Source organism: Nyctereutes procyonoides, unplaced genomic scaffold, assembly GCF_905146905.1.
Source record: "Nyctereutes procyonoides isolate TBG_1078 unplaced genomic scaffold, NYPRO_anot_genome, whole genome shotgun sequence".
Lineage (NCBI taxonomy): Eukaryota > Metazoa > Chordata > Mammalia > Carnivora > Canidae > Nyctereutes > Nyctereutes procyonoides.
In genome coordinates this window covers 42606810-42634683 of record NW_026575046.1, presented here as the reverse complement: position 1 = coordinate 42634683, position 27874 = coordinate 42606810, and positions in this window count along the sequence as shown.

Genomic DNA, 27874 nt, shown 5'->3' with positions numbered 1-27874 from the left:
AACGATATACTGAAGTTGATGGACAGTTTGCTTTATTGCAAAAGCAGAATTCAAAGAGAAGAAACCCAAGTAAGGCAAGGGGCCAAGGAGTTGGCAGGTGCTTTTTTCTATTTATTTTACAGCATTTTAGCATGCTTTATTATGTGAAAGGAAATGGGATTCTTTAAAGCTGCAAGATACTTCCTCTCACCTACAGGGTCCATTTTAGAAAATGAGAAGAGGAAGTCTAGTGAATTGGTCACTGTATCCACATTTCTACCTTCACCAGAATAGTTTAGTTTGACTTTATTTTACAGGTTGGACTTTCTTACGTAGTAGTTTTTAAAAAGTCCTAATGACAAAGGAAGACAGATAAGCGGGTATCTGGGAAAAAATTGCAAAAATTAAAAATCTCTGTCAGAGGATCATAGGGGAATGGAAGGAAAAATAAAATAATTCGAAATCAGAAAGGGTGACAAACCATAAGAGAATCTTTTTTTTTTTAAAGATTTTATTTATTTATTCATGAGAGACAGAGAGAGAGAAGCAGAGACACAGGTAGAAGGAGAAGCAGGCTCCATGCAGGGAGTCCGATGTGGGACTCGATCCCGGGTCTCCAGGATCACGCCCTGGGCCAAAGGCAGGCGCCAAACCGCTGAGCCACCCAGGGATCCCCACCATAAGAGAATCTTAACTATAGGAAACAAACAGGGTTGCTGGAAGGGAAGTGGGGGCAGATCATGTAACTGGGTGATGGGCATTAAGGAGGGTGTGTGATGTAATGAGCTCTAGGTGTTATATACAAATGATGAATCACTGAACTCTACCTCTGAAACTAATTATACACTATATGTTAATCAGTTGACTTAATAAAATAAAACTTTTAAAAAAGAAATACCACTCCATTACATAATAATTGTGCAGTGATGGAACCAGCTATCAGATGACACTGACTCTTCTTCATGGTTACTAACAAGCTGTGACCTGTCGCCCACTGTTCTAGGGGTATAGGGTTTCTTCATGTTTCAGATGAGAATCATAATTTCTATAAGAGTGGATTTACAGATCAAATTAGACTATAGGCATAGAGTGCTTTGGAAAGTTAAGAAGTAGTACGTAGTAACGAGTACACTACATAGAGATCACAGGCAGCATCTTGCTTTCTCCTTAGCTACTAAGTCTCATATTTTCCATAGATGGTAAAGAAAGAATGGGATTATTCTAGAATTATAATGGTCATTTTAAGTTTTTTCTTACTAAGTATAGCATGGTATGGTGGCATGAAGCGATATCCTAATTACTGGTTTAAACTGGAAATAGACCATGTAAGGAAACCAGGGAAAAATAATCAAAATGAGGGTCTACTATGGTCAGATACTATATTAGACATCTGCACAGGTTATCTCATTTAATCCTCCAAAGAACCATAAGGGCAGACAAGAAAATCAAGCCTGGACAACTGAGATTCTTTTGGAATCAAGTAAAAAGAAATTAAGTGATGCTACCCAAATTCTAACCCCAGTCTAATTTCTAACTTCTTAGATAGACAGAGTGTCTGTAGTACACTTCTCTTCTGTGCTTTGTATAATTGAGTACTGGCTGACTAATGGAAGTCCATCACAAGGGACATCTAGACCCAGAGACTCCCTAGCTTGCTTCCTGGTGACCTCCTGGTTATGACTTCTAGTTAGTTCGGTAGCACCTCCAGCAGGCAGCTCCCAAGAGCATTTCTCTGGCATCCCAGCCAGCCTCTCTGCCATGAAATGCCAACCAACTCTGCTTTGGGACAACCTAGTCAATTCTCCCTAAACAATAGGCTATAATCACACTCACTCCAAAAAGTCTGAATCCTAACTTTGGAGTGGATTCACTTTCCCAAAAGTTTGTTCCTTCCTTGACTATTCTCCCTGAGCCCTAGAATTTTCTTTAGTGTACTCTTTTATTCCCTCTTAGCTAATTTCCTATAAATCATTAATAATTTTATAGTAAACTGTTCATGTTAAAATTTTTAAAAATCTAGGCTACTTATCAACACCTGGGAAATATGGAAGCAGGATCTCATTAATTAATTCAATCATTCATTCAACAAGTGGTTATTAAGCAGCTGGGTCAGACACTATTCTAGAAGTCTGAAAAAGAACAGTGAATAAGATGAAAGCATAATTCATTTGTTCATATTACAGAAGATACAAAACAAGTAAGGGTATCATCATAAAAGAATATTGAAACTTTGGCATTATGCTAATTAGTTTAGTATATATGTATAGTAATACATTTCGGATAGGTTATCAGTGTTGCAGGTCCATTCTAAGACATTAACTTCAGTTTCATATAGGCATACCTTTTGACCAAGCAAAAGCAAAAATTAAACACCTCTCAACTATTATCACCAAGATATGTGGTTTCATGTTTTTAGAAATCTGTTTAATAAAACTTTTAACACAATTGTTAAAACATTTTTTTAAAGATTTTATTTATTCATTCATGAGAGACACAGAGAGAGAGAGGGGCAGAGACACAGGCAGAGGGAGAAGCAGGCTCCATGCAGGGAGCCCGAGGTGGGACTCCATCCAGGGAATCCAGGATCACGCCGGACCCAAGGCTGAGCCACCCAGGGATCCCCTAAACATTTTTTTGTTTGTTTGTTTTAGGTCAGTTTTAAATTCTTATCAGATCAATTATTTGCATATTTTGAGAAATAATGATTTTGTTATGTGCAAAACTTAATTCATCAATGTGTCTACAGAAAACTTTTAAACTTCATTATACATTTCTGAAAAAAATGAAGCAGCAAAACTATATATCATACATCCTAGATGTGGTCTATTCCCAAAATACAAGACAGCACAATATCTTTGGATAATATATTGGTCTTCGTAAAAGTCAGACTCTTATTAGCTTTCTTGGTTCCTGTATAATGCAATGAGAATTCAGATGTTGGTTCTAGTTATTTATCCTTATCTCTTCACCCCCGTTAACTAATTCACTGCCATTTAAGTTGAACTTAGCTTGGTGCTTTCCTTGCACATGCATGACTTGACATTTATACTCATTAAATTTCATATTCCACCCCTGAACCCTTTAGCAAAGGACTTTGTACAAAACAACTAGATTTTTTGTTGTTGTAGTCATTCCGTTAATTTTATTTCCAGCTGTAAATTTGACAATATGTATTTAGACAATGTATTAATATAATCTATTACAAATATTTGTTACCTGAATTTCAGTCTTCAACTGCAGGGGGCTTTTTAAATTTTAGACCCAGAAAAACATTTAGTAAGAGTTATCAAACCACAATAAAGTGTCCATATTTTAGAAGATTAGAATATTATATAAAATTCAAATTAGAAGTTTAGAATATTATATAAAATTCAAATTTATAAAAGACAGGGAGGCAAAAATGAGAAAGTCCTTGCTATCTAAACTCAGTTAATTTTAAGTCATGACTAACGTGATTTATTTCCCATGAATCTATGATGTGCTCTATCTGATGAACTATACTGAACAATAATCTTGAAAATACATCACCAAGACCTATGTGTATCATCTAGTAAGTGCTGTGGTTACAATACATTTTTCTTTATGTGACATTTAGTATTGTTTAATTTTCAAAATTTTTAACAAAAAATAATTGAAATAAGGTTTATACTTATATTTTCCTCTTTCTGAGTAGCTGTTTGCCAGAAAGGAGACTCACAACCCATGAAAATGTAGATTTATTCTTTTTGGTGATTTATGAGATGAGAGATTATGTTATGTTATCTGGGTATCTGAAAATCCTTTTCCAATGCATTTATTTTTTTCCCAGTGCATTTAAAATTAATCTTAATCCTGTTCAGCTAATTGAGATCTTGTCCTCACTACTCCTAAAAACATACACATATATATTTATATTTTATCAATTGGCAAAAATGAAAGAAAGTTTCATTTTTACCCTGTATTAAAGATGGCTATTATATGATTTTCATTTTTAGTTGGGCATTTTTTATTCCAAGTTTTTGGTCCTATAATTCATATTTAAAATATTTTCATACCAAACTAAATACTGCATGCTATTTGTACTATATTTTCCATCAATTCCCTTTGAATACATTATATACACTAGCCAAATTTTATTTTACAATGCTCTTAATACTGGAGCAGTTTATTGCTCCTTAGAGGGTTTTGTGGAGCTATGGTTTACTAACAATTAGTTTTAAAAATCTGCCACACATAAACATATTTATGCTTAGTTTATATATACTCCCCTGGAGATAGACAGATAAGACTGGATGTACTCCCCTTGAGATAACTCTGCATGTCATTACATTTTAACCATGTTTATGTTGATAGCAATTCTTCTCTGCTTTTCAGTAGAAAAAAGAAAATAACATATTCCTTTATTATAAGAGCATCAGCTTATGCTGATTTACCGATAGCTTTGCTTCTAGTCATTCATATACACACCCACACTCATACCTTTACACTACTAAAGATTGGCTAGAGGACATTATTTTCAGCAAGAAGAAGCATAGATCTTTTCTTAAAATTTCTCCAGTTCCGTTTGGAAAAGTAGTCATACATTGGCCCAAGCAAATGAAATCCCCTTCCAATAACATTATCTGAAAATACTAATGGAGAATGGAAACAATGATAAATTAAAAAACAAAACAACCAGACAAACTTTAAGCACACTAACATCCAATGAAAACATTTATGATGCTCTGTGACTCTTCTACAAGAGAGAAAAAAATTTATAGGTATTATTCACCACAGATTTTAAAGTTTACAGTGTAAATATATTCATTATTCAATCTGCTGCTTTTTCTCCATGTATAGATAGGAGTAGGATTAAATGCCTCTTTAAAAAAAAAACAACTTTGGTTCTTATTAAAAATGTATTGTATGCTAAATTAATTGTTAAATTCAGAATGTTGTATGTCAAATCTATAGTTAATTTCAGACCTGTATAATTTTAAACATATTTCACAAATGTTATTTCACTACCAATATAGAAACAAATGAAACATATGATTTCCCTCCCACAAGCCAAATTAGACAAAAAAAAATCTAACATCAATTGGAGGCTTGAAAACAAATAATTGAAAAGATAGTTTGTATCAAGCTGGAATATTTATGATTTTTTGTGTTCCTAAACTGATTTAAAGGGGGGAAAAAAACTCAGGAAAAAATGAAGCATCTACCCAAATCCTGGAGTGTTTTTCACATGATACAGACTGTAACAACATACGAGAGACAATGCTATACAACAGAGACGATCCGAAACATAAATATATCATTTGATTTGTGGTTCTAGGTTTATCACTCATTGGTTGTATGATATGGAGCCACTGTTTCAATGTTTCTTTTTAAAATTATCAAAAGCAATGATCCTCGGGCATACTGTATGTATGTCCAATGGTTACATTAAAAAAAGTACTTTGTGTAAGTAAAGATGGAGGAAATTTGAGAAAATAATGACGACTTTTTTTTTCTTTTTTTTTCAGATTTTTTATTTATTTACTCATGAGAGACAGAGAGAGAGAGACAGATGGAGAGAGAGGCAGAGACATAGGCAGAGGGAGAAGGAAACTCCATGCAGGGAGTCCAATGTGGGACTCGACATCCTAGGACTCTGGGATCAGTCTTGAGCCAAAGGCAAAATGCTCAACCACTGAGCCACCCAGGCATCCCTAACAAAGACATTTTTAAAGTCGTATCTGCTGTTTTGAAGATCTGAATTTGTTGAGCTCTTTGAAATGGCAGCTATGTCCAGGGAACTGACTTCTACATGCTTAAAGTTGACTTGCTTGCCAAGATTTGAGGAATTATCTGGTAAGATTTCATCTGAAGAATATCATGGTTTTTATGCCTATGTATTTCTAACTGTTTAATTTGAACACAGGGATATATAAAGCAATATAATTAGCCATCATCAATTCCTGAGCTCATTCTTGCTCCTCAGGACAATTTCTGAGGCAGAGAATAGAGATATTGACAGTGACATGAAGCTGGAAAAGCCAGGGGTAGATTTTTCAAAGATCTCCAATTTTGTCCTAGGGCTTTAAAATTTAATTCAGAAGGTCATAGAAACTTCTCTCCTCCTCACTGGGGAAATACTTCTAAAAGGTAAATATTTTGCCAGTGAAGAGGGCGGCTTAAAGAGAGTTAAGAATGCGGTCCTAAGGTATGGTGAGTTTAAAATGACACTGAAGGCCTGAATTAAGGAAGGTTGTAAATATCAAAAGGAAATTTTAGATAAGAGATAGTCTCTAAGATAGCTTCTAATGACTACTACCTTCTTATTGACATCCATGTCCTTATGTAATCCTGTCTCCTTAAGTGTGGGCTGAACTTACTGAATCTCTTCTATATATAGAATATGGAAGATATTACTGGATGACACTTCCAAGATTATTGTGAAAAAAAAGCACAATTCCTTCTTGGGTTCCCACTCTTGCGCTTTCTTGGACTCTTGCTCTGAGGGAAGGCAACTGCTATGCTGTGAGGCAACCCTGTGAAGAGGGTCATATGAGAAAGGAACAAGATCTGCCAACAATCACATTCACTAGTTTGGAAGATTTTCCTACCCCTTGTTGAACCTTCAGATGAGACAACAGTTCAGCTGACATGACAGTTACTTTCAATCTTATGACAGAGACCATGAGCCAGAGGCATTATGTTATTACGTTATAGCATCCTTTACTCACAGATGGTGTGAAATAACATGTAGTTGTTTTCAGCTACTAAGTTTGGGAGTAATTTGTTATTCAGCAATAGATAACTAATACAGAGAGAAATTGATAACAACAATAAGAGCTGATATTTCTTAATTTCTACTTTGTTGTACATACCATACTAAGGGAAATAGAAATAATAGACCAAAATTCTAGGGATTATATGAATAAAAATGTTACAAATAATGTAGCAAGCATGAGTCAAGGGAAGAGAGAATGAGAAGGACTGATTCTCACATCCATTCCTTTGTGTGGGTTTTTCCCCACACTAAGCAAATCTGTGCAAATTGTAGGATTATTGGGTATCCTGCAATGTGACTCAATTCTGATGCCCTCTACCTAAAGACAACATGAGATCCCACAAGTTAAGGGCCCAGTTCCACTGGATCCCCCTCCCCTACTTCAGATATCCATCACAAGTCCAAATTGTCCCCTGTGCTTCTGACCCACTGGCTACTGATTAGTTTCCAAGGATGCCCTCCATAGGTTTGATAAATTTGCCAGAACAGCTTATAGAACTCAGAGAAACATTTTACTCACTACATTTCTGATTTATTATATAAAAAAAAGGTATTACTAAGTAATACCCAGATGGAAGAGATGCATAGGGAGAAAAAAATGCAGAGCTCCTAAGCTATCTGAATAAGCCTCTCTCCTTGAACCTCCATGTGTTCACTAACCCAGAAGATTTGTAAATCCTGTCCTCTTGGGTTTTTATGTAGGCTATATTACCCAGGCACTATTGATTAAATCACTAGCCACTGGCAATCAATTTACCTTCTAGCCTCTACTCCCTGAGGTCAGAGGGATGAGTCTGAATGTTACAAATTTCCAATCACAAGGTTGGCTCCCCTGGTAACAAGCCCCATCCTTAAGTGCTTTCCAGAAATGACTTTATTAACATAAACTCAGGTATGATTATAAGGAGTTTGTTATGAATATTAAGATGCCTTCATCACTGTGATCACTTAGGAAATTCCAAGGGTTTTAGGAGCTCTTTGCTAGAAAAGGGGACAGAGACCAAATATATATTTCTTATTAAAAATTATTGTATCTCAGAAAGAATAAACACATTATAGAAAAGAAGAAAATGGAGTAGGTAAATAAAAACAAGAAGTAAAAAACTAAGTGCAATGGGATAAGAAATTAATTTGAATGCTAATTGAAACAATGCAATTTTATTTTATTATTGGAAAAATTTTAAGTATATAATGTATAAAATATATAAATACAAAGATACTTTTTATAATTAAAAAAATTTCAAATGGAAATTATTTGAAGACACTAAAAAGTTAAATGCTCTATAACAGGCAGAGTATTTTATTTTTTTATTTTATGTCTTTCCAACATTTCCCTATTTCCTCTAGCTTGAACTTTATTATCTTGATTCAAAAAGAATAAATCTATTAACAGCAGACCATTTATTATTTTATGAGTCAAGAGACTGAAAAGATGAGCCAACATTTTGACCACTTCCTATATGCCAGGCACAGCCTTAGTGGATTTAAATATCACCTCATTTATTTCTCACTTCAACAATCCAAAAGTTTAGTGTATTATCTCCATTGTAAAAATAAGAAAGCCAAAAACTGGAGATTTTAAATATGCCTGAGGTCTCATAGTCACCAAATGTCGAATCTACTGAAAATCATTGCCTGTGATTTCCAAACACTCCTTCCAATGCACTATGTCACTGCATTTGGCAACTGAGATGATTTATCTATATGTTCCATTTAAGAAGCAAAGTACTGTGTTCACCTGCTTTCTACATCATATTTTCTCATGCAGTTTTAATTATTTTTTAAGGAAACTTTCATCTTACCGAATCACTTCCTTACCCAAATAATGTCCCTATTCTCTGGATTTGCTTCCTGGGTTATTTTGCTTTAGAGCAATCATATTCCTCTAAACTCACTCAACATATTTTCCTAAGAAGGTAGCCGTAATCTTCTTCATTGTATGTCATTTAATCCACTGACTCGTATGTGGCAAACCAGGCATATTGTGAAGAGTCCAGTCCTTAGTACTTAAACTGGTCTCCCATTTTCCTAAGTAACAAGTGATCTCCCTGTAGATTTAAAAGTGATCTCTTAATTTGTGGGGCTCACTAATACTTCATACTTTATAAGTTGTACATTTTGTACACTGAACTCCTGGTATGCTGACCAAACTACAAGTGATCTTCACCTTTCTACCTTCATTGAGCTCAGGCACAATCTGGGCAATTTCTGCCTAATTGCTCTTCCTTGCCTGATTACTGTCAGCTGGTGATGCTCCTTTGCTGAAGTGCAATACCAAACAGCAAACAGCACAATATACCTATTTTTTTTTTACATAATCACTTTCTCTCTACTAGAATCAAGAACAGAACAGGCTAAATTACTATGATTGTTGGAATATCATTTGGGAAATATAGGCTTAAAAAAATGCTGGGTTTGGAGGACTACTACTGCCCAAATTGCATTTTTCGCTTTTTCTCTTTTTGTTTTAGCACATAACTATGCAACTGAGTGGAGGGAACAGCAATTCTAGCTCATTGCTAGTTGTAGGAAATCATGCAAACGCCAGGAATCTGGGGCAGATGACAATCTCTCATTTGCTTTTCTCCCACTAAAATATGTAAGTACAGAATAAGAATGTTTTATGTAAAGTGGACTAGTATTCCATGGGGTCAGTTTAGAAGAGGCACTCTAGCTGAAGGGAACCATGTTCATTTCAAAGAATCGTCTTTCCTTTTTTCCCCCTATTCTTTGTTGCCCTGCTCCCTTTGTTTCAACCTAGATACTATAATTTGACATTTGTTCAACCACTGCATGCTCTCTGATGTAGCCTTCCTGCTCTGGTAGACACTTACTTGGGCCTTTGGTTATTACTGCACTTTCTAGCCCAATTCAACACCATTTAGCAATTCCTCAATATAATGCTAGTGCATGACTGCCTATTACTGTGTCATTTAGGGAAGATCTGCATCAATAACTAGGGAATAAGAATGTAGGAAAAGACAAAAAGAGATAGGTGTGTCTGGATCTGTAAGAAACAAAAGACTATTATTTTATAATATAACACACAAGAATAGAAAATAGTTAAAACAATTTGGATTAAAGAAACCTGAGTCTGAGTGGTGGTTCTGCCAACAACTTCTTTAAATCTTAGTGTATAGGGACGGTAATATATTGTGTACCATTAGGTTATTATAAGAATTCAATGAGATTAAATGAGATAATATTTATAAATGCTTAGCATAGTGCCTGATGCACAGCATATGCTTAAAATGTTAGCTTCTATTATTTTCATTAGTAACAACTAACACTTATAAAAGAATACTTATAATCATTTGTTCATTTATATCTTCACACTAAGCCTCAGAGGCATTAATATATTCTTTTTGCCAGATTAGAAACATGAGGCTTTGGGAGAACATATACACTAATACACTGTTTTAATAGTGTTGATAAATTTATTGTTATTTCAAAACAGAAGTTCTTTCTGAAAGTAAATGTAAGAAGTCTTATGACTAGAACTTGGAATAAGGTTGAAATTTCACATTTTATCCTAAGCCACTCATTCATTTATTGATCAGGTGTAACTCATTCACTTATTTATTTATTTATACCTCCAACTAATATTAGTCACTGCTCCAGATACTCTGAGAAGATCAATAAACAAAAAAAGACATCAATTTTTGCCTTCACAGAGCATAAATTCTAGAAATATAGATGATAAACAATAAACATAAATGTACCTACAATAAATAAATGTACCTACAAAGCCTATGGTTTGAAAATAATAAATGCTATAACCAAGACAACAAAAACTACAAAAGGGGATCAGAGTAAGGACACTTGTGAGTAGCAGAGGGGAGCAGAACAAGTTGCTCTATTAAATCAAATAATCAGGGTAAGCCTTTAAAAAAGTCAGAAATGAACAGAGCAAGGTGACAGTAAAACATATCTGAGGGAAGACTGTTCAAGCTGCAGAAAGGCTCTGCATTTGGATCATATCTGGCATGGTTGAAGAACAATCAGGAGAACAATGGGCTGGAACAGAGTAGATGAGGAACATAGTTGGTGATATGTTCAGTAATGTTACAACTGATCCTTATGGATCAATGATAGGGATTTGCCTTTCACTCTGAATGAAATGGACATCTCATGGAGATTTTTGAGCAGAGGAGTGCTATTATTTGATATTTTCCAAGTGGTAATAGATTGTGTGAGGAACTGTCCACTGGGGCAATATGTGGAAAGACAAGACCTATGAATTCAAATTCAAAATGAATGGTAGAAAGTTAGATAGGGTTCCAAACAAAATGAAAGAAGATATCAAGCCAGCAACCTAGGAGACAAGGTAAAAACCTGAAGTAACAGTGAGGCTGTTAGCCCTTAATAGCCATAAAAGTTACACCCTGGGTCAAAGTTTCCAAGTTCTACAGAGGCTGGATATATAAGAGAGTAGCAAACTAAATGTCTGCTTGCCCTACTTTCACAGACTGCCATTATTCTGCTCCAGCTGGTTTCTTCCATGAAGAAATGAAAGGATAACATTGCCAGAGCTTCAGGTTTATTACAGAAAACTAGGATCTGGATTTTTTATTTATGATTTAATTACTTTTGAATACTGAAAAAAAATGTATCATGGTGTGGTTAAAACACAACGCTTTTCAGTGCACCTGGGTGGTTCAGTCATTTAAAAGGCTGCCTTAGGTTAATTTCATGATCCCAGAGCCCTGGGAAGGAGCCCAGTGTTAGGCTCCCTGCTTGGTGGGGAACCTGCTTCTCCATCTCCATTGCTTGTTCTCTCTCTCATGCTCCCGCTCTCTCTCTCTCAAATAAATAAACAAAATCTTTTTTTTAAAAAAGTCAAAACACTTCTCTAAGTAGCTTTTAAATTATGAGTTGTTTACAGCTGCAAGTGTGTAACTCCTGTTGTATAAATAAGTATATAAGAGTGAGGTGTGGAAAAGTTGGGGTGCAGCCATTCTGGAGACTGACTCCTATTCTGTGCTGCTCCACAAAAACCTCTTCCTTTTCAGTAGATATAACCAAAAGGGAACTACCTTTATTACAATATCCCTGCATTGTTCCTCTAGTAGTTTTCTAATGGACTATCTCTGTCTCCAAAAAATATGATGAAGTGATCTGTTGTTTTCTGTGAACATGAATTTCAGATAGGGTGTCAGCCACTTGGAAATGTTTTTGTCCTGGACAGATGGATTAAAAAAAAAATAGTGTGTGTGTGTGTGTGTGTGTGTGTGTGCGCGCACACACACGCACTTGTGTAGACATATATTTGCTCCTTACTTGTGATACAATCCTAAATGTTTTACTTATAATTCCTACTTTTTCTTTCATTCACCCTCATTTCTTTTCACCCTTCTGCTCAGACTCTATCATATCCATAATTAATTTCTCTCATTTATTAAGCAGGCCATCTCTCTTCCTCTCTCTTCCTCTCCCTCCCTTTCTGTTTCTCCAACTTTGCACATTTGCTATATGCTATATTCTCTACTAGAACATTTCTAGCCTCTCTATTTGGTGAATTTCTATTCATCTTTCAGTCTTGACACTTCAAGCTGGAGATACTGTCTTGTTTCACAGCATTATTACTTATCACACTATATTGTAAGTGCCTATTTTCTTGTATGTATCTCCTTCCATTGTATAAGCTCTGAAAGAGCTAAAGCTATGTCTATTTTTTCTCACTTTATTCATCATATTTATTTGATCTCATGATGCAATATCTGTACATAGTATGTACTAAATTAATATTTATTAAATATAGACAGACTGAGATTGTCTAGCTATAATTAGTACAATGTACTCAATTAAAGGGAATATATTAATATGGAGTTAAAAAACACTAAATTTAGTCATTTATCGCATTAATTTTTTAGCTAACTATATACCGCATTGTCTTACTCTAGTGTGTCATTGTGAGAAGGCACAATATAATTACACATATAATCTGTTTTCACAATATAATTAAAAATCCCTTACGTATAAATTTAACACAAAGTGCCAAAGACACAGTGGGAGTTCATAAATAATTTAGAATTAATAAAATAATTGTATTAAAACACTGGAATTTTTAAGAGTTGAGGTTTAGTTTGTTGTCTAAAACTAGGTGCTTTACATTCAAGAGTGGGGTTTATGTCATTATCTTTTAAGGCTTTCTTTATGGTATCTTCTTTGCTTGGGCAATTCTATTTATTTCACTTGAGAGATCACAGATTGATAGATATTGACACTTGGATCGTAACATATACATCAAAAGAAAGATTGAGTAGCTAACATGAAGGCCTACTAGAACATAAGCAACGTATTTGTGTGTTTCAGGTTGTGTTCTATTACTAGAATCTTTAAAGGATTGAAGATGTATTTTCAGAAATCATTCATTCTACTGCTAGGGTGTCATCCAGTAGTGAGTATTATAATGCATTGTATATGAGGAATACAAGTACTAGAAGCAAAAAGAACAGTTATTTTACTCCTACAGAGTCAACATTTGCTTATAAGAATCATATCCATAATTCTTCTGAAAGCAAAATTTTCCCCTTAATTAAGTTCCTATTCTTTCAGTTAGAGATGTGAAACAAGCTGGCTCTATTTTACCATAGCAGCAGAAGAAATAAACTAAGAACTAGAAATCTATCTATATATGAAAGCTCAAGCTTACGTTGACTCCTTTAAAAATCATTAAAGGGACTATAGTAAATTGCATCCTTTGAAATGGAAATTACCTAACTTCCAAATTCACTTTTCAGGAACTTTTTTTTTCTTATGGATGATATGTTCACAATATGATTTCTTCCAGACCACAATTTTCCTTTTCTTTTACCTCCAGGTTTAATCCCAATCAAAGCTAGCAAGTTCCATCCCTGTGGGGCACTAAAGAGAATTGTTTCACATTGTTACTGGGAGGATTTGTGACTTTAATTATTTTTGCAATTATTTGCTACAATTCAACTGTGATTTTATTCTATAATCACAGTTTTACTTCCTGATCAATTATTTGATGCCTCTTCAAAACAATTTGGCTAATCTAACTTTGGGCCTTATATATTATGTTGTTTCATAAGTGCTCATAGTTTGGTTTCTTGTTGGAATACTTCAGAAAAGCAATAAGCCTTCCCATGGGGCAGACAGAGCTTTGCAACTTTTCTGTAACAATTTAATTAGCAAAATTATCAGAAATGTACTTTATACTATTGTGATGTTTCAGCTCATTTTACATTTCCAACCAGCAACTCCCGTACTTGGCTACTTGAATATGAAAATCTAGATCATGATTAAGTTACTGAACAAAATGGTTCACTCTTTAGAGAAATACCTAAAAGTCACAATCATTTTTATGATATGTATGCCTGGTGTGAAAGATAATTTTCTTCTGAGTACTTTTTTTTTTTTTGCATACTTTCTTTGAAACTGTCCACAAATATGCTTTCCCTAACTGTTTTACTTTTAGCTAGTCAGGTTTTCTGTCTTTTCTAACCTAATAAAAATGTAATACATGTTTTCCATGAAGAGGAACAGTTTTTTTTAATTGAGAGGAAAACAAACTACCATATGAATTTGGATCTCATACAAATGCTAAATTATTTTTAAGAAATGAACATTAACCTGAATCTCAAAACATAATAATTTATCTTGTATCTCATCAATGTGACCAATCAGGTTTCCTATTAACCAAGATTCATCTTAGCATTTCATACAAACTGATTTTTTTTTCAAATGGCCCAGTAAATACCTGTTGCTAGGTATGGCAGAAATGTAATATAATTGGTTATAACCAATAAGGCAAACAAAACGTCAAATCTGGTAAGACAATTCAATTAAACACTTTTAGACTTTGAAACTACCTCTCTCATGTTGAGCAACAAAATGTAGATTTTGTAGACTAGAAACATTTTGGTTTACTCTTAGTTTTCTATTGGGGCTATAACAAATCACTGAAAGTATTAGCATAAAACAACATAAATATCCTGTAGTTACAGAGATTAGAAGTCCAGAATGGGTCTTAATGGGCTAAGATCAAAGTGTCTGAATGGTTGCACCCCTTTCTGGAAATCCTAAGGGAGAATCTATCTCCTTGACTTTCCTAGCTTCCCTATTTTGCTTGGCTCCTAACTCCTTTCCTCTGTCTTCAAAAGCAACAGACAGTTGAGTCTTTCTCCTGTTTCATCACTCTGACCCTGACATTCCTACCCTTCTCTTCACATTTAAGGACCCTTTTGATTACATGAGGTCCAGCTGGTGGATAATACAGGATAATCTTTCCATATTAAGGTCAGCTGATTAGCAACCTTAATTTCATTTGTAGACTTAATTCTTCGTCATCTAATATAATATATTCACAGATCCTGGGGATTTGAACATGTCTGCTTACCACACTGAGGAATACTAAAATCTTAAAAAAAAAAAATTCTGCACAGACTTCAAAGCATAGCTATCCAAAGCCTGGATGAAGTTTAACTTCACAGCATTTTGGGGGGCTTCCTTCAAGTTGGTTCACATTCCCATTTATTTCCTCATTACAAATGAGATAAAAGCAAAATAATTTTTTTGAAATTTTTATATGCCTTTACAATTTCATCACAGATTTTATGGACAACTTCATGTTCATACTTTGAAAAGTGCGTTGCCTAAATCCAACCAAATAATGCACTTGGAAGCTATTTTCTATTCACTTTATCATACTGAATGTGGCAATATGCCTTAATCAGAATAAGAAAAAAATGTAAAAAAGAAACAAAAATTAGAGCAAAAATGAAATTAAAGTTGGAATAGAATCCACTGATCTTAACTTTTATTTATATTTCTCTGTACCTGAAGTCTCAAATTCATCCTTTACTATTAGACAATAAGAAGAAAACAAAGAGGGGAACCTGGCTGGCTCAGTAGATTAAGTATATGCTTTGGCTCAGGTCAGGATCCCAGGGTCCTGTGATTGAGCTCCGCATTGGGCTCCATGCTCCCTGGGAACCTGCATCTACTTCGGCCCACCACTCCCCCTGCTTGTGCTCTCTCTCTCTCTTCCTCTCTCTCTGTCAAATAAATAAATAAATAAATAAATAAATAAATAAATAAATAAATAAATAAATAAATAAAATCTTTGAAAAAAAAGATGAAAACTAAGAAATAATATGCTATGGTATAAGATGAATTGTTGTACCAATTTGCCTACCTTATCTGCCTGTCATTTCTGATCCATCCAGCGATCTTTTCATCCATTATTCCTTCAGTAAGACAAGTGACTATCTATTTTGTTTTTAGCTCATTCATCAAAGATTTACTGAATTGCCTACCAATTCTTAGGCTCAATCTTAAGACATCAGAGTAAGACAGAGCTGTAGAAACAATTTTTAATATGTTAATGGCAGCATGGAATACTAAGTGACTTCTTTCCAGTATTCTACTCTGGTAGAGATGGTTATTTGATCACCATACCCTTGTTCTGTCATACTGAACTTATGGCTAAATTATATGCCAATCTCCTCTGCATGAGAGTAAGGCTATATGACTCTATTTCAGTCAATAAAAGGGTCATGAGATTTTGATGGAATCTTGTCAAAATCCCAGAGAAGAACTCAGGCAACACCCTTTTTGAACTTGGCCACAGTAACCGGAGAAGGACAAACAGTGTATGTTCTCATTCATTTGGGGAATATGAATAATAGCGAAAGGGAATATAAGGGAAGGGAGAAGAAATGTGTGAGAAATATCAGAAAGGGAGACAGAACATAAAGACTTCTAACTCTGGGAAATGAACTAGGGGTGGTGGAGGGGGAGGAGGATGGGGGGTGGGGGTGAATGGGTGACGGGCACTGAGGGGTACACTTGACGGGATGAGCACTGGGTGTTATTCTGTATGTTGGTAAATTGAACACCAATAAAAATTAATTTATATAAAAAAAAAGGGTCATGAGAATTATATGCACTCACTCAATGCTTTGTCCTTTAATGTTTCTTTTCACCTTTTTACTTGTAGTTGTCTAGAATGGAGGGTTTCTCACAGTATGATGGTGGGAGTCACATTTAAGAGAGTGGAGCCATAATATGAAAAAAAAAAAAAAAGCCTGTGTCCCTGATCACTGATTGGAAGACAGTGCCCCCATGAGTCCTTTCAAATAGAAGTGCCACCTTTGGACTATTTGAGATAAAAATAAACATTTAATGAGTTAAGACATTGAGATTTTGGCATTTATAGTCACTAGTGTAATTGAACAGATATAAAACAAAAAATGTGAATTAAAAAAAAGCATAAGAACTGCAAAACCAGTCAAAATCCTCATAGACATTATGTAGGATGAAATAAAGTAGCAACCATAGAGAGAGAAATTAAAATGAGGCAGCTCAATATCAGTAGATTTCTACATATGCAAGCCAAAAGGTACTTTCTGGATATAATAGGCTTATCCTGAAATTATATTATCCTATGGCCCTTGAATCAAGCAAAGGCTATAAGATTTGGAATAATTGGTACTGTAATCTATGGAATAGAAGCCATATGGGCAACACCATAAAAGATGCTTGGAGAACAAATTAAAAAAAAAATCAAGAGTGATGACATTCTACAAAAAGCTGAGCCAAGAAAGTTCAACTAATTCCATGAAACAATAAAAAGGAAGCTAACACAGCATAAATACAAAAATATTATAAAAATAAAAGAGAAAAATTAGTAAAACTAAAATTTTGGTAAGAAAAATGCTGCCACAAGACACATGAAAATTTTGACCAAACATTTTTATGAGAATTAGAAGAATATGTGAGGCAATACTTCCATCAAGGAAAACCACACAATAAATATACAGAAAAAAATCAAATAAAATAGAAGAAAAACATAATTAAACTGGACCCATACAATAAATGGGAGTGGGGAGAAAAGAAAACCACAACCTTTATAGATAAAGAAAAAAAAAGTGGATGAAACATAACAAAGAACAGACACTGGAAAATATAATAAGGGATTTAGTGGATGGGAACTATGGGGGGAAAATTAGAATGAATGGGGAAAAAAGGGAAATTACAAGGTAAAATATTTATAGACAAAAAATAATTATAGATATAAGGCAAAATAGCCATATAGTACTATTAATTGGTTCTGTCATAGAAGTAGACCAAATATTTGAATAGAAAAATTACATGGAGATATTATTTAAGGACATATTAGAAAAAGAAATATGATCTAAGGAATTATTTATCCAATCATGCTGTTCCCTATGTAAAGAGTAAACAAATATTTTTTTTGAATATGGAAGACTTCAATGGACATATTTTCTTTGAGCCCTTATTTAGAAAAACAAAGAAAACCACATGACTTTAGCCAAATAAGAGATTTTGAGGGGGGAAATCAGAGCAAAAATTCTTAAGCTAAAGAGTTAAAAGTAAAATAGATTTATGGATTCTAGTGAGAGAGCTCAGAATGCCCTGACAAGGCAGAAACTATATGACTGATAAAATCAGTAGTAAGGTTAAGAAAACAGAAAATGTCAACAACAACAAAAAAGATTAAGACAAGAGTAACTGATATGTTTATTGATATAAGCAATAATAAACTGCTTTGATTCAGAAATATTGTATTTAGTTTCAGGAGAATATGATATATACATATGTGAATTCATATACATTTGAATATATATATTCAAATACACAAATATATACACAGAAACCTCAGAGTCTAAATCACCAATTATAAGTAAAAATATGAAATTTTCAGATTGGATCGAAAAGCAAAACCCAACTCTATACTATGTATAACAGGCATACCTAAACTGGGCAGCCTGGGTGGCTCAGTGGTTTATCACCGCTTTCAGCCCAGGGTGTGATCCTGGAGACCCATGATCGAGTCCCACGTCAGGCTCTCTGCATGGAGACTGCTGCTTCTCCCTCTGCCTGTGTTTCTGCCTGTCTCTCTCTCTGTGTCTTTCATGAATAAATAAATAAAATAAAATAAAAATATTAAAAGTAACAGACATACCTAAACAAAGTTCTTCAGGGAGTGTGAAAATGTATGGATATGAAAAATTCTATCAGGAAAAGAAAATATGAATGCATGGATCATGGTCTTAATATCAGTACAATGTATACAAATAAATGAAATATTGTCATGTAAAACTAATGAGACTGCTTTATAATGATAAAGTGTGTCAATTATCCTGACTCTGAATTCATAAATTATGAATATAGAAAATATAAGGAGAAGTAGAAATATACTAATGGTGGGAAAAAATTATAACCCAGAGTCTACTAATGAATTCCTGCTATAGTGATCATAGAATATGCAATTAAAATTACTGCATATTTCAGAAGAAAGCTTCAGTCAACACTGAAACATAGAAAAAAGTGTAGAAAAATGTTATTTTTAATGTAATAAACTAGAATTTAAGAACCAAAATATAAACAAAACAGATAAGATCACTCTCCCAATATAAACAAAACAAAACCTCCTTTCTAAAACATCCTTGAATCAAAAAGAAAATGGCAATATTTTAGAACTTCTATAAAACAATGATTATTTAAACAGTATCTAAAGAAGTATCATAAGAAAAATTAATTATTTTATATAATTACAGAAATTTAAGACGGGCATCAATTAATTATATATCAGACTCAAACTTACTTTTCCCAAATAGTTGCTATTCATCTATGAAATTTCTTCCTTAAATACTGCATTCAGGAACATGTAAGAATGAGTAAAAACAAAATATCATTGGACAGTCCAGGTGGCTCAGCGGTTTGGCGCCACCTTTAGCCCAGGGCATGATCCTGGAGACCCAGGATTGAGTCCCACATCGAGTCCCACATCGGGTTCCTTTCATGGAACCTGCTTTTCCCTCTGCCTGTGTCTCTGCCTCTCTGTCTCTCTCATGAATAAATAAATAAAATTTAAAAAGAAAAATACATGGGGCAGCCCTAGTGGCTCAGTGGTTTAGCGCCATCTTTGGCCCAGGGCCTGATCCTGGAGACCGGGGATGGAGTCCCACATTGGGCTCCCTGCATGGAGCCTGCTTCTCCCTCTGCCCGTGTCTCTGCCTCTCTCTCTCTCTCTCTGTCATGAATAAATGAATAAAATCTTTAAAAAAAAAAAGAAAAAAATACAAAATATCATTATAGAGGCTACTTCCTAAAGCTTGGTTGGTTTCATATTGTGAAATAAACAACATAGATCTTAGTTTTCAAAAAAAAAAAAAAAGAAAAAAAAAAAAGAAAAATAGCAATATAAATCAAAAGAAATAATAAGCTAAAAACAAAAAATGAAAGAGGAAAAAATAAAGAAATTCAAAATCTTTCTCAGTAATGGAAGATAGAAATAACTAAGGTTATAAAAAATAATATGAAGTTATTAACAAAACTACATTTTATTTATTTAGTTTTAATAATGATACCAAAGGAAAATAAACCTTTAATGATTTTTATTTATTTTTTCATGAGAGACACACAGAGGCAGAGACAGAGGAAGAAGCAGGCTCCCTATGGGGAGCCTGATATGGAACTTGATCTCAGGACCCAGGGATCACAATCTGAGCCAAAGGCAGACACAAACACTGAGCCACCCAGGTGCCCTAAAAATATATTTTAAAAAATAACAGACTATCATATAAAAACTAGAAAAGGATAAAATGTAAAAGGAGAAACAACAAATAAATTAATAGATGATGAGGCAGATGTAACCCACATAGAGAGCATGTTAAAAGAATTATAAGAAACTTCTCCACTCAACTTTTAGGAAGAAAGTATGTAATTTCTATGAACTATAAGTTACCAGAATAGATCTCAGAGAAGAAAGAAAAAAAAACGTAAAACATATTTTTCCATTGATAAAAGAAGATACTTGTCAAAGAACTAGCTCCTTAAGAAAGTACCAGTCCCACCAGTTCCCTAAGGGAATTCTACTCAATAGTTAAGCAACAGGTAATTTCAAACTTTTAGAACATTTTTTAGAAAATTAAAAAAAAGACAACTTTCAAATTCATTCTGCTGCGTATAATGCTACAAAGGATTAAATATATAAATGTTTTATATTAATATGTCAATGTCTATATACACTAAAAGCCTTTTATAATATTCAAAAATACTTCTTAAAAAAGTATTCAGTAAAATAACATTCATGTATATTTTCACAATGTGAAAAATCATCTAAATTAGACCAAAGCCAGAGCCATTTTTAGTGAGGAACTCAAAGCAATTAAGAGAGACTTCAAAACACACTATCACCGTTACTTTATCCTAGAGATGCTAAATAAGATAACTATACAACATTTAAAAAAAAAAAACAGAAAGAGAAAGAATGGGGGTAAAATTCCATATTTAAAGATAACATGGGCAGCCCCAGTGGCTCAGTAGTTTAGCACCACCTTCAGCCCAGGGTGTGATCCTGGAGACCTGGCTTGGAGTTCACGTCAGGCTCCCTGCATGGAGCCTGCTTCTCCCTCTGCCTGTGTCTCTGCCTCTCTCTCTCTCTGTGTGTGTCTCTCATGAATAAGTAAATAAAATATTTAAAAATAAAAGAAAGATAACATAATTATATATCTAAAAATTCTCAAAAGTAACTGAAAAACTGCTATAAATAAATAAATGTCATATTATTAAAAAAAAACACAGGCATATTTTACCTAAATAAATGACAAGATAGGAAATATAAAATAATACAACCAACCACAAGATAAAATATATATAAATGAAGAAGAAATCATTTACAATAATAACCAAAGACAAGTACACAGGAATAAATGAAGGAAATATTCAAGGCCTATTTGAAGTCAGTTTTAAACCCTACAGAAGTTTACAGAGAAGATTAGGGTACACTATGTTAGGTAGTAGAACACATCAACTTGTTAATTCTCCACATATTGTTGTATTAATTTAACTTGATCTCAATGAAATATTAAAAATATTTTTTAAACTAAAGATGATTTTAACTAGGTATGAACAAGTGAATTAATAACTGTAGCCAGAAAAATTTTAAAGTTGTAAAGTTAAAGAAGTACAATGACAGAAAATACACTATATTATAAATCATCAATACTTAAAGTAGCATATTACTGAATCATTAAAAGATAAATTAAGGATAAAAGAGAATCCAGAATTAAGAAAAAGAATGTTCTAGAAATTAGTGCAGGATAAAGAAATGACTCAATAAATGAGTAAATATATATTATCAGTTAACTGTATTGCCACAGTAATGTAATATATACATTATATATATATATATATATATATATATATATATATATATATATATAATGAAGCTTAATTTTAGGATAAATGACAAACAGGAAAATACTTTGCAACCCATAGCACAAAGAGATCATACCTTTCAATGTATAAGTAGTATCCAGAAAATTGGTGAGGTAGCCATTAAAAACAATACAAAATATTGAAAGAAATGTGATCACTCACAGAAAAGAATGTAAAACAACCCATAGCACAAAGAGATCATACCTTTCAATGTATAAGTAGTATCCAGAAAATTGGTGAGGTAGCCATTAAAAACAATACAAAATATTGAAAGAAATGTGATCACTCACAGAAAAGAATGTAAAAACAGTTTAGACACATGCAAAGATAATAAACCTTAATAATATTAATAGAACAAAAATTACTACTATACTGAATTACTACTTTTTGCCTATTAGTTAATTCATAACTAGTTGATCATAAATTCAGTAACAAATTTTGTTGGAAAGGCTATGGGGGAAACCGGTCTTCATACATAGATGGTAGGAATGGAAATTAATACATCTCTGTGTACAATTTAGCAATGGATATCAGTATATTAAAGATATTAACTTTTGGCCTGGCTATTTCATCATTATGAATATATCTTGCAGGTATGCATGTGTCACATGGTCTGTGTAATAGATCTTTATTGCAGTAGTTTTTTTTAATAGCAAGAGATGAAAAACAAATGTCTGTTGATGGAAGATTGTTTTTATACATGCAAATGATATATCCATTAAGGGATTAATATCCAAAATACAGAAAGAATCTATACAACTCAACACCAAAAGACAAATAATCTGATTTTAAAATGGGCAAAGGACCTGGATCGGCATTTTCCCAAACAAGACATATAGATGTACAGCAGACATGAAAAGATGCTCAACATCACTCATCATCAGGGAAATGCAAATCAAAACCATAATAAGGGGTGCTTTGATGGCTCAGTTGGTTAAGCACATGCCTTCAGCTCAGGTCATGATCCCGGGGTTCTGGAATCAATTCCTGTATTGGGATCCCTAATCAGTGAGGAGTCTGCTTCTCCCTATACCCCTCCTCTCTGTTTGACCTCTCTCTGTCTCATACTCTCTTTCTCAAATAAATAAATAAAATATTAAAAAAAAAACAATGAGATATTACCTCACACCTGTGAGAATGGCTAAAATAAAAAATGCAAGAAACAATAAATGTTGGAGAGGATGTGCAGAAAGAGGAATCCACATGCAACAGTTGGTGGGAATGCAAACTGGTGTAACCACTGTGGAAAAGAGTACAGAGATTCCTCAAAAACTTAAAAATAGAATTACTATATCATTCAGTATTTCAATTACTGGGTATTTACAAAAAAATTAACTAACATTAATTTGTAATTGTGAGATTTCTAGGTTTCCTTTTCTTTTTCAAGATTGCTTTGGCTAGGGATCCCTGGGTGGCGCAGCGGTTTGGCGCCTGCCTTTGGCCCACGGCGCGATCCTGGAGACCCAGGATCGAATCCCACGTCGGGCTCCCGGTGCATGGAGCCTGCTTCTCCCTCTGCCTGTGTCTCTGCCTCTCTCTCTCTCACTGTGTGCCTATCATAAATAAATAAAAATTAAAAAAAAATCTTTAAAAAAAAAAGATTGCTTTCGCTATAAAGATGTAGGATAGATAAAAAATGTAGATATATATATATATATATATGATATATATATAGCTCATGAATAATATGGAATATAAGTCAGCCATCAAAAAATTAAATCTTGCCATTTGCAATATGTGGATGGAGCTAGAATGTATTCTGCTAAGTGAAACAACTCAGAGAAAGACAAATACCATATGATTTCACTCTTATGTGGAATTTAAGAAACAAAATAGGTGAACACAGGGGATAGAAAGAAAAATAAAACAAAGGTAGATATAAGCTATAAGAGACTCGTAAGAGTAGAGAACAAACAGAGCTGCTGGAGGGAGGGAGATAGGCTAAATGGGTGATGGCACCTGTTTTATTGATCACGGAGTGTTGTACATAAGTGATAAATCACTAAATTCTACTCCTAAAACCAAGATTACAATATATGTTGACTAATTACCAAGTAAATAAAAAACTAATACAAAACATAAATAAAAAAGGGAAAAAATCCACTAATTTGGAAAAATATATGCAGCCCTATGTTTACTGTAACACTATTTATAGTAGCCAAGACATGGAAGCAACCCAACTATTCATGGGTAGATGAATACATAAAGAAGATGTGGTATATATACAATGAAATATTACTCAGCCATTAAAAGATGACGAGATCTTGCCATTTTCACCCACATGGCTAGATACAGAAGGTATAATGCTAAGTGAATAAATCAGACAGAGAAAGACAAATGCCATATGATTTCACTCATATTTTGAATTTAAGAAACAAGACAAATTAACAAATGAAGAAAAAAAGGGATAATAAAAATAGACTCTTAAATACAGAGAACAAACAGGTGGTTGTCAGAGGGGAGGTGGATCTAGGGATGGCTGAAATAGATTAAGAGTACACTTATCTTGATGAGCACTGAGTAATATATAGAAGTGTTGAATCATAATATTGAATATCTGAAACTAATATAATATTGTACATTAGTTATAATTCAACAAAACAGGAATATATGTTTATCTGTAATATATATCTGTATATGTAAAATAAATTAAAAAGATAAGGTAAAGAAATATACATATGATTTCCTATCTTTTGACTAGAAGAGAAGGTTAAATGAAGAGTCTATATATTTTTGTGTGTAGCATAAAGGTGCTCTGGAAGGATATAAAATAAAGAAGAGTGGCTCTTACTGGATAGATAGAACACAAGAATGGGAAGAAAACATTTCCATTTTTTTCATTATATAAAATTCTATAATTACTTTGTTTTTAAAAATATTATGAGGGATCCCTGGGTGGCGCAGCGGTTTGGCGCCTGCCTTTGGCCCAGGGCGCGATCCTGGAGACCCAGGATCGAATCCCACGTCGGGCTCCCGGTGCATGGAGCCTGCTTCTCCCTCTGCCTGTGTCTCTGCGCCCCTCTCTCTCTGTGACTATCATAAATAAATAAATAAAGAATTAAAAAATTTAAAAAAAAATATTATGAATATAATTTTACCCAAGCATCAAATGAAGACAAATAAGGAAAAACCTCAAATGCTCATTTACCCCACCACTCATCTGGTACTCAAATTCCCCACAGAGCCCACTCTTCCTAATCAAAGAATTTGATGATGCCTTTGACACCTTGAATGAAGTGAAGACAATAGTAAAAATAGAACCAAATACTAATATGAAGAATTACCAGTCAATTGAGATTTGGCTATTTCAGGTGTAGATAAATATGACTTAGTAATTGATAGAGCATAATGCAATTAAAAGTACTTGATATTTTCTCTTCTTTGGGAAAATTAATGTTTTTAACTTTCTTGAGTTCAAGAAGAAAACATCTCTACCCTGGAAAGACAAACAAATTGAAATCCCAGTCCGAATTTTATTTTGAAGTTATGTTAGCTTGTTCAGCTTGACAATAAGAGAACTGTTTTCTTCTTTGTCATCATCAATCTTGTCTGTGATACATTGTATTTTAAGAACATGAAGGCAAGCTACACAGGAACAGAACTGTAACGTAAGTCAACCTGCCATTCAATGTACTAATCCTCTAAACATCTCAACTGTCAAGCGACAGATACCTGGGCGCTCCTTGCAGCAGATAAAGAAAATCACTGGGCAACAAATGAAAAATATTCAAAGGAAAAGTAGATGCACATGCTTTGATACAGTTTTCCATCCCAAATGTGGAAATGAATGATACAGTGGTATTTTGACCTTTCATAGTATGAGTGTATAATATAAATATTATATTCCAGTTACTCTACTAAGCACTTTATTTATATCATTTAAATTTCACAGTAACTATATGGGGTGAGCATTATTATTCCCATTTTGTAATTGAGAAAACAGAAACTAAAGATGGTCAGGAACCTTTCTAAGGTCAAAGGGATCAGAGCTGAGATTCAAATCCAGGTTGTTTGATTTCAAATATTATTATTTTAATTAAACTATCAGCTTATCAAAATCTACATCTTGAATAGCAATATTTGATTTGGCTGGTGACTCTTTAAATCACTGTTTGGTTCTCTGTTTACTATCGTTTTCCCTTTAGTCAAGGTGTTACAAGTGATCCTAATTACTCTGCTCTTCTATGCATGGAATCACATAAACATTGCTTTTATACTTACCTTCTAATTCAAAATAAACTATTTTAAGCAACTGAGTATATTATTGGATTGGAAGGGGTTCAACAGAAACATTTTATACATGTGGATATAAAGTTTCAATTAAAATCGCGTGTCATATTTTACAGTTACAGGTTATCTGAATTAATTTAAAATTTGGAAAGACAAAAAGTCAAATGACATTACATTATTGCTGGTTATCTTTTCCTTTGATACACAGATCATATTTTATCAACGGTTCAGGAAAACACAAATTATTTCAGGGGTAAGAAATAACCCAAATTGCTGCATGGGATATTCCATTATTAGTGTCAAAATAATACAGATCATCATTCTGGATACATTTTCATCTGAATACCCTTGTTTTTAGAAGTTTGTATTGTTTATAAGTCCCTTTCTCTACATGAAAATGATATATATCTTAAAAAATATTGGAAATAAGAGAAAATTCTTAGTCTGTACTTTGTTAGAATGCATAAAGATATTTTCCTGTACCTTACTTCCAATATTTTAAAAATTGTGAATCTGAAAGGAAGCAAATACAGCTAACTGGGTCACAGTCATGGATAACTATCAAGTAAGAATTCTTTCAGTGGATTTTTAGGGGAAAAAATGCTTGTATATCTTTTTCCTCCTAAAACAAATTATGTCTTGATTCTGGATCAGATACAGTCCTGAACTGTGGGCAATTAACTTTGAATTCTATGGTCTGTATAAGCAAACAAAAAGAAGGTAAATAGCTTTTAAAACTATGCATAAAATCCAGACATATTTTCATGCCTTCAGGGCCCTACATTATCTCACTCCCTTCTGCTTTACCTTGATCTTGAAACCTTCTTTACATTTTCATTCTAGCTATACTGGAATGACCATATGGAGCATATGGATCTCTATATTATCAATTCAACCTCATCTCAAGGCCTGACCACATATTTGCTACATGTGGGTCTTGAAACATTAACCTCCAATTATCCCTATGGTTGGTTCCTGTTCTCTTTAATCAGACCTCCCCTTCACCAGAGATACCATCCTGATCACCCAAACAACTTAAAAACCATCAACAATTGCCTCCATTCACTCTTTACTATATCAGTTTATTTTACTTTCTTTTTATTACATATCCATGAAGTTATATTGTTTATATACTTGTTTAATATTTTTATTTTCACTACAAATGTAAATTCTTTATTTCACTTCACTGTAGCCTCAGCATCCAAATACATGGTGACACATAATAGATGTAAATAGGTATGTGTTCTATCAGGAATTTTTAAAGACTTATTTATTTGGAAGAGAGAGAGAGAAAGAGAGAGCATGAGCAGGGCAAGGGGAGAGAGCAGAGGGAAAGGAAGAACAAGACTCCCCACCGAGCAGGGAGCTGAAGCGGAGCTTGATCCCGGCACTCTGGGATCATGACCTGAGCCAAAGGCAGGCACTTAACTGACTGAGCCACCCAGGCGCCCCAGAATTTTTTTTTTTCAAATTTTGCTAGAGTATGGACTACTGAAAAGCAAACTGAGAAAAGAAAACTAAAGTGTTCTATCTGATATATTACATAAAAATTATTATAGACGTAAATATGTAAGGTTAAAGGAAAGAAATACTTTTGATATGTCTATTCCTATCATTACTTTCCTGTCCTCCTATTATTGGTGTCCTTTAAATCATGTAGCAGAGTGGGCACTATCTACAGAACTTCCATGTCCCTACTAGTTCTGTGTTTAG